This window comes from Pseudorca crassidens, chromosome 8, assembly GCF_039906515.1.
Source record: "Pseudorca crassidens isolate mPseCra1 chromosome 8, mPseCra1.hap1, whole genome shotgun sequence".
NCBI lineage: Eukaryota > Metazoa > Chordata > Mammalia > Artiodactyla > Delphinidae > Pseudorca > Pseudorca crassidens.
Genome location: NC_090303.1, coordinates 53,044,825 through 53,057,999, shown reverse-complemented (window position 1 = coordinate 53,057,999; position 13,175 = coordinate 53,044,825). Strand labels below are relative to the sequence as shown.

Sequence of the window (13,175 nt, the reverse complement as noted above, 5' to 3'; positions counted from 1 at the left end):
AAACATTTCTTGTACTTCCTCCATTCTATTTCCAAGGTTTGGAACTTTACTATCATCACTCTGAATTCTTTTTCAGGTAGACTGCCTATTTCCTCTTCATTTGTTTGGCCTGGTGGGGTTTTACATTGCTCCTTCATCTGCTGCATATTTCTCTGTCTTCTCATTTTGCTTAACATACTGTGTTTGCAGTCTCTTCTTTGCAGGCTGCATGTTCGCAGTTCCTGCATGTCTGCACCCAGTGGGTGAGGTTGGTTCAGTGGCTTGTGCAGGCTTCTTTGTGGAGGGGACTGGTGCCTGTGTTCTGGTAGGTGGGGTGGATCTTGTCTTTCTGGTGGGCACGGCCTCAGCTGGTTGTGTGTTTTGGGGTGTCTGTGAAGTTATTATGACTTTAGATAGCCTCTCTGCTAATGGGTGGGGTTGTGTTCCTGTCTTGCTAGTTGTTTGGCATAGGGTGTCCAGCACTGGAGCTTGCTGGCTGTTGGGTGTAGCTGGGTCTTAGCGTTGAGATGGAGATCTCTGGGAGATCTCTTGCCAATTGATATTATGTGGGCCTGGGAGGTCTCTGGTGGATCAGTGTCCTGAACTTGTCTCTCCCATCTCAGAGGCTCAGGCCTGACACCAGATTGGAGCACTAAGACCCTGTTAGCCACACAGCTGCTAGTGTTGGACGGGCTCCTGCAGAGGTGGGGGGTGGCTATGGCTCACCATGGGGACAAGGACACTTGTTCAATAAACTTTATGTTGAAAGTGTCAGTATGTAACCATGGGCTCTCTGTTCTGATTTGATTCTTTAGAGGCAGCTTTGTAGTTACAATGGAGAAATATGATAGATAGTGAGAAAGAGAAGAAAATTGATAGAGATAGATACATAGGTAGATAGGGAATGAACTAAACATTCTCAATAAAACGCATAAAGAACTGTAAATACATAGCTCCTTTTACTTTAGCCAAAGGAAGTATCAAGAAAGGCTGTAGGGTAGTACCTATAGCTGTTAAAAAAAAGTGTTTGAATAAGTGGTTGAATTTCATGGAATGGTGCAAAAGCACAGTATAAGCCACAACAGAAATAGAAGTACTGGAGAAGAATCAATAGGAACTGATGGACCTAAGAAGTGAATGAGCAAAGGAGCCTAACAGCCCACAGCTGATACAGAATGAAATGCCCAGGTTGATCTGAACCAAGAGAACCAAGACCAGTACCAGACCTCAGGCAGAGTCGGAGCCCCAGGATAAAGGATTGTCTGTGATGCCTAAAGGCTTAGTACCTGGTACCTCTAAATATACGTTATCCTTATCACTGGGTTGTAAAAGCCTTTGTTTTACTGGACACTATTCTAAGCAGTTTGTACACGAGTTAGCCTCACGACCACCCTCTAAAGTATACAAACTATTATCATCCGCCTAAGTTTCTTGCCCAAGACCTGGTTTGTCTGCTTCTTGAGCTCATGTTCTCCATGTAGCTGTTTTGCAGCTTATGTTGAAATTATGCTTCAGTGTGTCTGTTTATATGGTTTCATCTATGATGCTGTCTCTTTTGACCTTATTAAACCTGTTTTATCTCTCAGGGGTCTGAATTAAAGGGCCTGTGGTTGATATGAGAGGAAACATTTGAACCGGGGTGGATAGCCACCTGGTTGTCGTTCCTTGAAGTCAGGTGGTCCTGCTGATGCCGTAGTTACTCTGTGCCCATAGAAGGAACTAATTGTGATGGGGTCAGTCAAGAAGTATGAATTGAATTATTATTTTTTAAAAACTTTTATATGGATTGAGTCTTCCTTGAATGATTAGGAGAAACAGTGACTATTGAGGGAATCAGGTGCTTCAGGGGAGGATTGATAAAACTAAGTTGATCGATTGGGCCTTTGTGTTTCAATGAGTAAAACCCCACCTTCCCTAAACTAGAATCAATATTGGAGAGAGGAATGATAAGTAAAGATGATCTCTCAGTTCCCTGTGACTTGCTGTTGCAACAATTCTCAAAGCTCAGTTTTCCTTAAGCAATATGAAGAAAGAGTTTGGTTGTCTGTGTCCAGGGTAACTAGGAAAAAACACATCTTTGAACCGTATGGGCAGGCAGTGTACATGGAGTCCCTGGAGTCCATCCAAATAATCTTCCACCAGAGTGTAGAAAAGAACCATTGTTCATGAGGGTTCAAATCATGGAAATTGTTCAACTCTTCTAGGCTGTGCTCCTACAATATTACAAAGGTTCTTTGTTAAATTAACAAATTACATCCAAATATCGATAATAATTATTATGCTACGAGTGGTCTTTGCTGGTCTTTGGATATACATTTCCCCCCAACATCTTACCTATTGAATTCTTTGTGACTCTAGTATTCAGAATTTGATTATCTAAAATGAAAGTCTTCCAGTTTTGCTTGATCCATCATTCAGAGGCCTCCCTCTTTCTGAGGTCTCTCTCATTCTGAACTCCCATAGTATTTTACTTGTTCTTTGGCAATTACTTCTTGTATTGTATTTATTTGTGTAAGTATCTGTGAGAGTATCAGTTGTGTCTCATTCATCTTGATATCCCCCATAATGCTTAATATCAAGTTCAATAAATGGTTGGTAAATGAACTGAACATGAAAAAAAATCCTTTGGTAATGAAATACAGAAAATGTAGTTTACTTTATGTCTTCTTAGCAGTTTCTTTACATATTCCATCAGTCCCTAGTGTACTTTTGTGGCTTTTTCCAAAATCCCCTTGCTGTTAGTTCTTTAATTTTTAATAACCCTCTTTCCCTCATGGCCAGAAATCTTTAAAGCCAGTGTTGGTGTAACAAACTGATTTCCCTCTCGTAATTCCTATGACATTTCTTGGCTGCTTATGGGTGCCATCAATTTATAAGTGGTGTCTACAAGGCCAAGTCAGTTTGTTTCCCTCTAGGCGCTATGCCTAAAATTTGAATACATGCTATCATAGCAACTTGGATGCCAGATTAAAGTAAATGGTCCAAGCATTCAGGCATCCTACAGGTGCAGATAACTGATTAATAGGTCATGCTCCATGACTTATGGCAGTTATATAAATTCCCCTGTAAATTATAAGAATAAATAAATAATTTTAATTATGATAATTTAGTAAAAATTTATAGAATATTATATATAGTAGGTTTGTGAGGTAGCTTTGTGAAACCTTTAACTACTATTAAACCCTCCTTTCCTGCCATCATATAAGTCAAAATCAACCTTAAATCCTCTTTTCTTAGATTTTAAAACAACACATCTATTGTTACTTAGCTCTAGCTCTGACATTAGTGCTTCACAGTAGCTCTGCATCCTTTTGTACATGTATTTTCACGTGTACCAACGTTAGCACTCTGGGTTACAAATAACTGAAAATCAACTTGAAGTCACTAAGAAAAAAATGGAATTTATTGGGAGGATAATGTGACAGAATAGAAATAGGAACTTGACAGCCACGCTTTAGAAAGTCAGGCAACCAGGCAGTTGGTCCTCAAGGGCTAGGACCAGGGATCCCATGTTATCTGTGCTGTCTTTCTTATCCTCATCTTTACTCTTAGTACTTGGTAGTTCAGGATCCCTGTCCAGTTTCTCTACAGAGCTAGAGACACTTGCTTCTAAGCTGGTGTTTTCTCTGTTTTGCCACCATCAGGGGTGCAGAGGTGGGGTGCAGTTCTGGTTGGAAAAGTCCCAGGGAATGACTGGCCTACGTTGGATCCCTTGTCTGCTCCTAGACAGGGCTCAGCCCTCCCTAGACTGTGGTGGATGGCATCAGGGCAGGAGTCATTCCAGGCAAAGAGAAAAGATGTGCTGACCATTCAGAACAATTGGTGCTACTTCTTTTTAGAAATAGGAACCTATCTTATTTTAATAACCACTCAAGAAAAACATTTCACTAGGAGTAGTAGAAAGGATTCAACCAATATTTGCGTGCTGCTGTTGTCACTGTTTTACTGGATACAAAATGAGTGTAGGGGGAAGTTAAAGCCTTTCAGAGTTGTTAATATCCCTGTTACTTATGCATTTTTGCAGCAAACCTCATCCTTTGTTGCACCAGTGAGATTGGACTGGTTATATGGTCTCGTGATGATTCTTCCTTAGACAAATGATCACTTTGGTTTGCTTTCTCTTCTTTGAGGGTGGTGTCCATGTGGTTTCAGAATTATCTAAACTATAGCTGTATTGGCTTGAAATGGCAAATACTAAGACATTTTCTGCAGGAAAATTATTTAGATTACATAGGAGCACATATTTTCATTTTAATTGTGAGTTTCTTCAGTTGGTTATCTTTTCATTGTCATGAGTGTTTATTGTTGAATGTACAGCATTGTTATCCATTCTTTCCCATGGTCCAGCATCCTATTTCATTTTATTTCTTAAGTGTGTAGATGAGACAAAGGGAGCAAATTATTTAATGAATACCTTTTGTTTTAATATTTTAAAGTACTTACTAGATCAGTGGTAGGGTATTTCTAGATTTAAAAATGCAAAACATAATTTAAAAAAAGTATTCATTAAAGTTATTTCTGTATGTCTATTTCGCAAGCTCTTTTAAGAAAATTTTCTTCCTTTTGGGATTTTTCTGATTTTCTAACCACGTGAAATTTTAGAAAGCTGGGATAAAGTCCCTAATACAATAAAGCTGACTTATAACCCTGAACTAGAAAACTTGTTCTCTTCTTTTTATGGTTAACTAAAAAACTTGGAGAAGTTAAAAAAAAAAAAAAAAAAAGAGACTTAGCTCCTTAAGAAGCTTCAGATAATCATGGATTTGTAGTCTCTGTCCTTAGTGGAATCTTGGCATCATGAAGAGAGAAAACCCTCACATCTTTTCTCAGTGCCTTTGCCTTTCTTCTTGCTGCTACCTGAGGATTTTGTGTCGGCCTCTGAAATGTTGTAATTTAATTCACATTTGTCAGAACATATACGTTGTACATGTTTGGAACTCTCTGATACTGTCCTTTTGTGAACGCGGTCATAATAAAATCTCTTCTACATCTGGGTTCCTCTGCTCCATTTCACACCACATCAAAATCCTGTTATGTTTCTGCTTGTGTGTTAATAGAAAAAACTATAGTGGGCCATGTAAATGCCCATGCTTTTTATATATCACCTTAATAATTATTGAGTACATAAATGTGTATGTGTATGTATGTAGAAGCCATGTAATATATGTTTTAGTGCAAATACAAGTCTTATGTGACAGGGATTGGAAAAGGAGAAGCAAAGACTGATATGCAAACAGGTTGTTACCCAGGGTAATTCAGGACACACAACCAGGAAACACAACATACAGGAAGGAGGAAAATTGTTCCCTAAAAAGAATTAGGCTGAAACCTTGAATAGAAACAGAACTGTGAACAGATATCCGATTTTTGGAATATAGGCAAAAATAAGGCCTGTCTTTTAACTATTGTAACCTGCATCTATCTGTTTCTGTTCTTAGATTCATGATTCTCAACCTTCCATGCCACTTTTTAACAAACACAATCTAAAGCTCCCCTTCTCTATTTTTGGACTTTTAATTTCCAACCTAGAGTGAAGTTCATAACTGAACTTTCTTCACCTGGACATGTTTTCTGCAGTTCACAGGGATCAGCACAGGATTTATCTCTAGCCAAGAAACATTTATAGTGCATCTATTGTATGCAGGACCTAATATCAGCCCTGTAGGGAATGCAGAGATGAAGAGGATATGGCCTGTGTGGGTGTGTTTGTAAGGATTTTTTTTTTTTTAATTAGTGCTCTGGATGCATGGGTTTTGAATGGTCTGCCCTCAGTCTTATTTTCCCAGTAAATTACCTTGCTTTCAGGGTGCAATTTAATAGAATGCAGCGTTTCTCAGGAACAAATATATTGGTTGATAGAATTATTCATATTTACTGATAAAATTAGTTCATTTTTTTCCCTCCAGAATCTAGAAAGCACTGAAAATTGTGTAGTGTTAAGAAGAAAATCCCAAAGTTTCCATGAAATGCCATGAATGACATGTGGATGTTTTTGGTATGTGGTTAAGAAATGGCTTTTAAACATGCAATTCAAACTCCTCCAGAATTTCACAGTGTTTTGAGAAATTTGTTTTTTAATTGAAGTATAGTTGATATACAATGTTGTGTTAGTTTCAGGTGTACAGCAAAGTGATTCAGTTATACATACATACATATCGATTTTTTTCAGATTCTTTTCCTTTATAGGTTATTACAAAATATTGAGTATAGTTCCCCGTGACATGCAGTAGGTCCTTGTTGGTTATCTATTTTATATATAATAGTGTATATATGTTAATCCCAAACTCCTAATTTATCCCTCCCCATCTTCCCCTTTGGTAACCATAAGTTTGTTTTCTATGTCTGTGGGTCTATTTCTGTTTTGTATGTAAGTTCACTTGTATCATTTTTTTTTTCAGATTCCACACATAAGCAGTATCATATGATATTTGTCTTTGTCTGGCTTACTTCACTTAGTATGATCATCTTGAGGTCCATCAGTGTTACTGCAAATGCATTATTTCATTCTTTTTTACGGCTGAGTAGTATTTCATTGTGTGTGTGTGTGTGTGTGTATATATATATGTATATATGTATGTATTTATGTAGGTATGTATATCACATCTTCTTTATCCATTCATCTGTTGATGGACGTTTAGGTTGCTCCCATGTCTTGGCTATTGTAAATAGTGCTGTAGTGAACATTGGGGTGCATGTGTCTTTTCAAATTATGTTTTTCTCTGGATATATGCCCAGGAGTGGGATTCCAGGATCATATGGTAGCTCTGTTTTTAGTTTTTTTAAGGAACCTCCAAACTGTTTTCTATAGTGGCTCTACCAATTTATATTCCCACCAACAATGTAGTAGGGTTCCTTTTTCTCTGCACCCCCTCCAACATTTATTATTTGTAGACTCTTTGATGTTGGCCATTTTGACTGGTGTGAGGTGATACCTCATTGTAGTTTTGATTTGCATTTTTCTAATAATTAGCGATGTTGAGCATCTTTTCATGTGCCTTTTGGCCATCCATATGTCTCCTTTGGAGAAATGTCTGTTTAGATCTTCTGCCCATTTTTTGATTGGGTTGTTTCGTTTTTTTTTTGATACTGAGTTGTATGAGCTGTTGTATATTTTGGAGATTAATCCCTTGTCAGTAACATCATTTGAGAAAGCATTTTAAGTGAATAACATTTCTCTGAATATATGGGAATATAAGTAATGACTGACACCAGCTGAGAAAAATTAAGTCAAAATTTTTAGGGCTTATTAAAAAATTAGGGTTTAGGTTTACTAGAACATTATGAATATTTAAAAATCAATCATAATGTAAACATTTCACTGTAAAAGTTTACAATCAGAAGAAATTGCTAGGGTTACATGGAACTATTATAATTTGAAATTGAACCTCTTGGGGAAATTTCAATCTTTTCTCTATCACTTTCCAGAATAAAATAAAATATATTCCCTCCTTTAGACTTAAAGATTTAATGAAATTAATTCATAACGTAGGTGACTTATTGTATTAAATGTATATGTGTAAAGTAGCCTTTTCTCTTACCCCTTTCCTAACCTTTGAAAAGTTTTCTTATTTAATGTTTTCTTGTCTTTTTTCAGTTAAAAAAAAAAAGAGCCCTTCTCTGTCCCTTTTTCCAAGTACTTTTTTCTCCAGGTTTAGTTTTCTTTGGCCCCGTCTGTCTGTGAAGGTCAGACATCTGGCAGCCTCATATGTCTGAGATAGCTCCATGTAGGATGATAGGAAACAAAGGGTTTCTGCACAGATGAGAAGTACCACAAAGCCTGTATGGTAAAGCCGTGGTCATTGGGTGCCTAGGCTAGTATTTCTCCACTCAGGAGAAAGTTCCTAGTTCTGCTTTGAACCCACCATTTGACTCAGACCTTTATTCACACAGTCTTCTAATCAGTCTATTTATCTAGGACGCCCAGGACAGGGATGGTTGAAGAAGCTGTGGCAAGACTGAGAAGGGTGTGGTGGTGTTAGAAGGAAGTGGCACATTTACAGCCATAAGAAGGAAAGACTGAAGGCAAAGAGAGGCTGGACCATCACAATGAAGCGGTGGAACTCACATATGTTGGTTATTGAGATTAGGAGACCGTGGTCCTGTATACCCGCCTTTAGACCCTCATGGTTGTCACTGGTATTCGTAATTGACTCCATCATCAATTGAAGATTAGATGTTGTTTATTATAAGCCATTTAAAATGTCAGAGAAGTGCATAATACTTTTTAGAATTAAAAAAAATTATAAAAGCAGGCATTTCAAGGGATCAAATTTTGTTTACTTGCAAAAATGACCGAAGTAGATGTTAGTATCTAGTATTTTTGTCAGTTTCTTTCCCATCTTCTTCTCTATATCCACTGAGGTGGTGTTTTTACAAAAGACTTTTTGTCTCTTCTCTTTGAAGATGGACCCCTTATTTTAATCTCTACTATTGTTCTTCTGTGGTGTGGTTTTATATACATCTCAATGTCCCCTAATAAAGATATTCTTTTCTTTCTTAATTAATTAATTTAATTTATTTATTTTCAGCTGCGTTGGGTCTTTGTTGCCGTGCACGGACTTCCTCTAGTTTCAGCGAGTGGCGGCTACTCTTAATTGTGGTGTGCGGGCTTCTCATTGTGGTGGCTTCTCTTGTTGCGGAGCACGGGCTCTAGGCGCACGGGCTTCAGTAGTTGTGGCACTCAGCCTCAGTAGTTGTGGCTCGTGGGCTCTAGAGCACAGGCTCAGTAGTTGTGGCACACAGGCCTAGTTGCTCCGTGGCATGTGGGATCTTCCCGGACCAGGGCTAGAACCCATATGCCCTGCATTGGCAGGCGGATTCTCAGCCACTGTGCCACCAGGGAAGCCCAAGATATTCTTAATAGCAGTAGGTGGCAAAGCTTCTAAGACATGAACATAGTGATTATTTCCCACAGCTTCACCCTCAGCCTCTATCTTTACTTCTGTCCTATGGTCAAACTTCTTGTATAATTCTATACATTTGTCAACACTGTTTTTTCCCCACACATTCTTCTCACACATTTCTCAAGCTCCCCATCCATTTCCACTCTACAGGAGTCCACAGAATTTGTTTGAACTACTACCATCAGCAGATCCTCCTAATATTTATGTATATAACAAGTACTGAGGGCTGAGCTTTTGTGTTGCAGAAAAAAATAAAGTTCAGTATCTTCCCAGTGGCATTCAAAAGGATGAAAGTGAAGATGGTTTGGAAATAGGGGATGCGGGAGATGATTCCCATAAACCAATTACGATGTGAAAGGAAAGCACTTTTCCTTGAGATTTCTGATTATAAGTGTGCACCTAGTCCTGGGAGCTAAATGAATATTTGACACCGTAGTTACCTCTTCTTGTACTTAATTTCTTAATTAAATGAATATCTATGAGGTCATATTTCATGCATGACTTTTTTGATTTCTTGCCTAATGTATTTTTCAGTTGTATCCTTATGTCTTAATCTAATTTGTGCCCTTTTGTGATTCTGTTCTCTAAGGATAGGAGATAACTTTAAGCAAGGATGAATTGTAGATCAACCACTCTCCTGTAGGGGCCGCTATGAGAGTAGCAATTTGGCATCCTTCCTTGCCACTCAGCACCATGTGGTATGACTTGACACAATTAGTCTAAGGATTGTGAGCTCTGGTTTGTGTTGATATTTTACTTTTGAGGGTGATATGAGCTCTAACTCCATCAAGAATTCTGCAGGCTCATAACTATGTATTTTATCACTTTGGTTCCGTAAATGCTACACCTGTGCTTTTTTTTTTTTTTTACCTCACGTATTTGGCGCATGGTTATTTTAGAGTTCTCATCATGCCCCATTTGCATATGAGAAATCTATGCACATAGACATATTAAACCATTTTAGTGGCTTTGCAGCACGAATGATGGTATCCTAAACTTGGCCTTCTATAGGACCTCAGATTACTGTTTAATGGGGTTGTCACTCAAGACACTTACTGGCTTTCACCAGTGCTTTAAAAAAATTGAATTGAGCATGATGAGGTGCATCCCCTTGATTAAATGTTTTTCCTCCTATGCAATCACCATTAGCTGTTTGGCTCCCATTCTGTATTCTTTTGAAGCAGCCCTGCATTACAAATCAATATCTTTCTGAAGGGACAGTGTGTCGTGAATTGCCTGGACAGCATATGCACGGTTACTTTGGCTGCAATGTTGCTGCAGAGCCTGGTTACACTGCCTTCCTGGGAACTCCAGAGGCAAGTCCATCGTGTTTGGAGAAAAAGAAAAAAGATTCTTTTGGGAAAAAATTGAACTCTTAAAGCTATTGATACTGAATGTTAGCATGTCCTTTGTGTTCTTCTGAACCATATTTGGTCTTATTCCATGGAGATTAGCTTCTGTAGGTGGTTTCTGGGTGAATTTTTTTTTTTTTTTTTTTTTTTTTGCTTTTGCTTCCCCCTTTCTTGGTTGTAGTACGGCCGTACCATTTCAGCTTGCTAGTGCAGAAAGATGTGAATTCAGTTGCTGTATGGGCCTGGTCTGGTGCAAGCACATTGCTAGAGACATGTTAAAGACTTCCAGGTGATTCGAGCCTGAGAGAGACAACAGCAAAACGGTAAGACCGAGCATGCTTAAAATCAGAGCAGGGGTTTTAATTTGGAGCATCTCAGCAAGACTGAATCCTGACTCACTCATTTACAACTTGAAAAGGATTCATTTTGTGCATGTCATTTTACTCACCCCCTTCTATTTAACTGCCCAAAACGTCACAGATTGATCAAGGGGCTATTTAAACTAAAGATCTGACAGGAGGTTACCCACGGAAGTCTCTTGAGGTTCCCGAGGCTGCTGCCTGTAGTTTGTAAACACCAGTAGCAGCGATAAGATGAAGAAAAGGTTTGCGACTGTGCTTCTTTGCCATAGCTGAATCTTATTTCTTCTGAGATTCGTCTTATTAATTATAGCTTAAAGAGATCTGACAGATTGTTTTGCCTGGCTATGCTTGGCCGAATGCCCTCTGAGTCAAGCCAGTGAAGGACGGGATACGACTTTTCTCATTTGGGTAAACTGATGTCCATGAATTAGCTGGACTGGCTCTGAGCGCAATAAACATCTCTAATATATTAGGGATCTGGGGCTTCCTCCCTGCTTCTCCCACCCCCTCCCTTCTGGCACAGAAAGGCACCTGCTTTAAGTGTGTGCTGCCTGGCAGAGGTCAGTGTGCTGGTATTTTGCATCATTACACCTGTAGTGGTTATGCTTTCATGTACAGAAGTGATAATCCTTCATGCAGTTCTGCTTGAAGTGCTGACTCAAAGAGTGGACTGTTAGCGTTTTGTATGCTAATGGAGAACTCCTGCATGCATGAAGGACCGGGGCAGCAGACAGCCTCCTCCAAAATGATGCTTACCTGCTCGCGGAGAAGATAACAGTTGAGAGACAGAAATGTAAACCTTGATATCTGCAGAGGGTGAATTCCTTATTTCCTTTGTTAATGGGCACACTGTGTTGGGGTTGGAGGTGGTTGAAGTTGAAGGACGTGTTTTAATACTGTTCAAAGTGAGACTACTACATTACGTGGTCCTGGTGAGTTTATAAGGATCCATCTATTATACAGGTACTGAATGTTAAGGATGTCAGCATTTGATTTCTTTTTTTGCTTTAAAAATATTCTTCTTATGTATACTAGAACTGAGTACTTCGTGTAAAATGTAAATGATGTAGCTAGTGAATATTAGTTGAGAAAAGCATCAGTAACTTGATGTAGCATGTTGGCCACAAGCCAGTTGTATATAATTTTGTGACATAAGTATTTTTAAGAAAGAACTCCTGATTACTTGATAGGCTTATTGAGAGAAATATTGATAATGTTTGGGTTCACTAGAATTTTTTTGGAGGAGTGAAGGAGCCTTAAATATTTTTCTGTATTCACTCAACTATTTATTGTAAAGGTTGGACATTGATTTTAGGGAATGAATATTTGGATTTTCTTCCAAAGAGAGTTCAAATTTTCTTTTATTTTGACCATTTACTATTTCCTAAAATATCAAGATGATCTATAAACTATTCTTTTCTATACTTCAATTGTTCCTTAAGAAAACAAACTTTTTTTCTACTCAGAAGATGATGTGCCGTGTGTTTGCTGTTTCTTTTTCTGAGAGTGATGTTTCTGGCTATTTATATTTTTACCTTCACTTTGTGTAAGCTGTGAGGTTTATTTTTTTCACCCTGTGACAAAAGGAGTTGTACATTTGCAAAAAGTAAGTAATTTTAAAAAAGGGGTAGTAGAGCATTAATATGACATTGATTTTACAGTCAGGTTTTTATTCCTCATTGTGAAAACATTTATCACTCATCTACTCTAAGACATCATAAGATGTGCTGTGTAGGAAGTATAGATGAAATAGATACACTCCCTTCCCTGAAGGAGCTTAGATATAGTAGCTTTGGTATTTTTCTCAGGAATATGCCCCATTATACTTTCTCATGAATAAGTAAATTTGATGTTTTTTATATTTTCCTCCTTAGGAGACTCCTTCCTCTATTTTCTTTTAATCATTTATTTATTATACAAACATTTGTGGAGAGTCTACTGTGTAACAGTGTAACTGCTGTGTAACAGTAAGTAAAACAGAGCTGGTCCCTGCCCTCATAAAACTTACAATCTACTTATTTTTAAAATATTTCAAGAAGAATTTGGAGGCAAGTTTTTTTCATTTTGGGCAATTATGAAACAGACGCTATATGCTTAGATTTTTTCCATTTTAAAAATTGTGGTATAAAATATACATAACACAAAATTTTCCATTTTAACCATTTTTAGGTATATAATTTATTGGCATAAGTACATTCACAGTATTTGGCTGCCATCATCGCTGCCCACTTGCAGAACTTTTCATCATCCCTAATAGAATTCTGTGTCCATTAAATGATAACTCCCCATTCTTCATCTCCCCAGCCCCTGGTAATCTCTCCAGTCTACTTTCTGGGTCTAAGAATTTGCCTCTTCTTGGTATCTCATATCATATCAAGTGGAATCATACAGTATTTGTCCTTTTGTGTTTGGTTTATTTCATTCAGCATGTTTTCAAGGTTCATCCATGTTGTACCATGTATCAGAATTTCATTCCTTTTTAATGTATGCTTTGATTTTTTTGTATGGAAAAGAGAGCAGTTCCCCACCCCCCTTATGATTTCACTGAATCAAGTTCCCATATGGACCTCTATGGACAT

The 13,175-nt window shown here is 38.0% G+C and overlaps 1 protein-coding gene across 8 annotated transcripts in view; it reads left to right on the top strand.

Moving 5' to 3' along the window:
- CDK14 (cyclin dependent kinase 14) overlaps window positions 1-13,175 on the top strand; it is a 716,891-nt gene that overhangs the window by 244,127 nt on the left and 459,589 nt on the right. Inside the window, exon 1 of one of the 8 annotated variants that reach the window (XM_067746469.1) lies at window positions 10,405-10,557. The exons of the other annotated variants lie outside the window; for them this stretch is intronic. The gene's annotated coding sequence lies outside the window, so the exon portion shown is untranslated. Of the gene's footprint in view, window positions 1-10,404; window positions 10,558-13,175 lie in introns of those variants that run through there. 8 annotated transcript variants of the gene reach the window in all.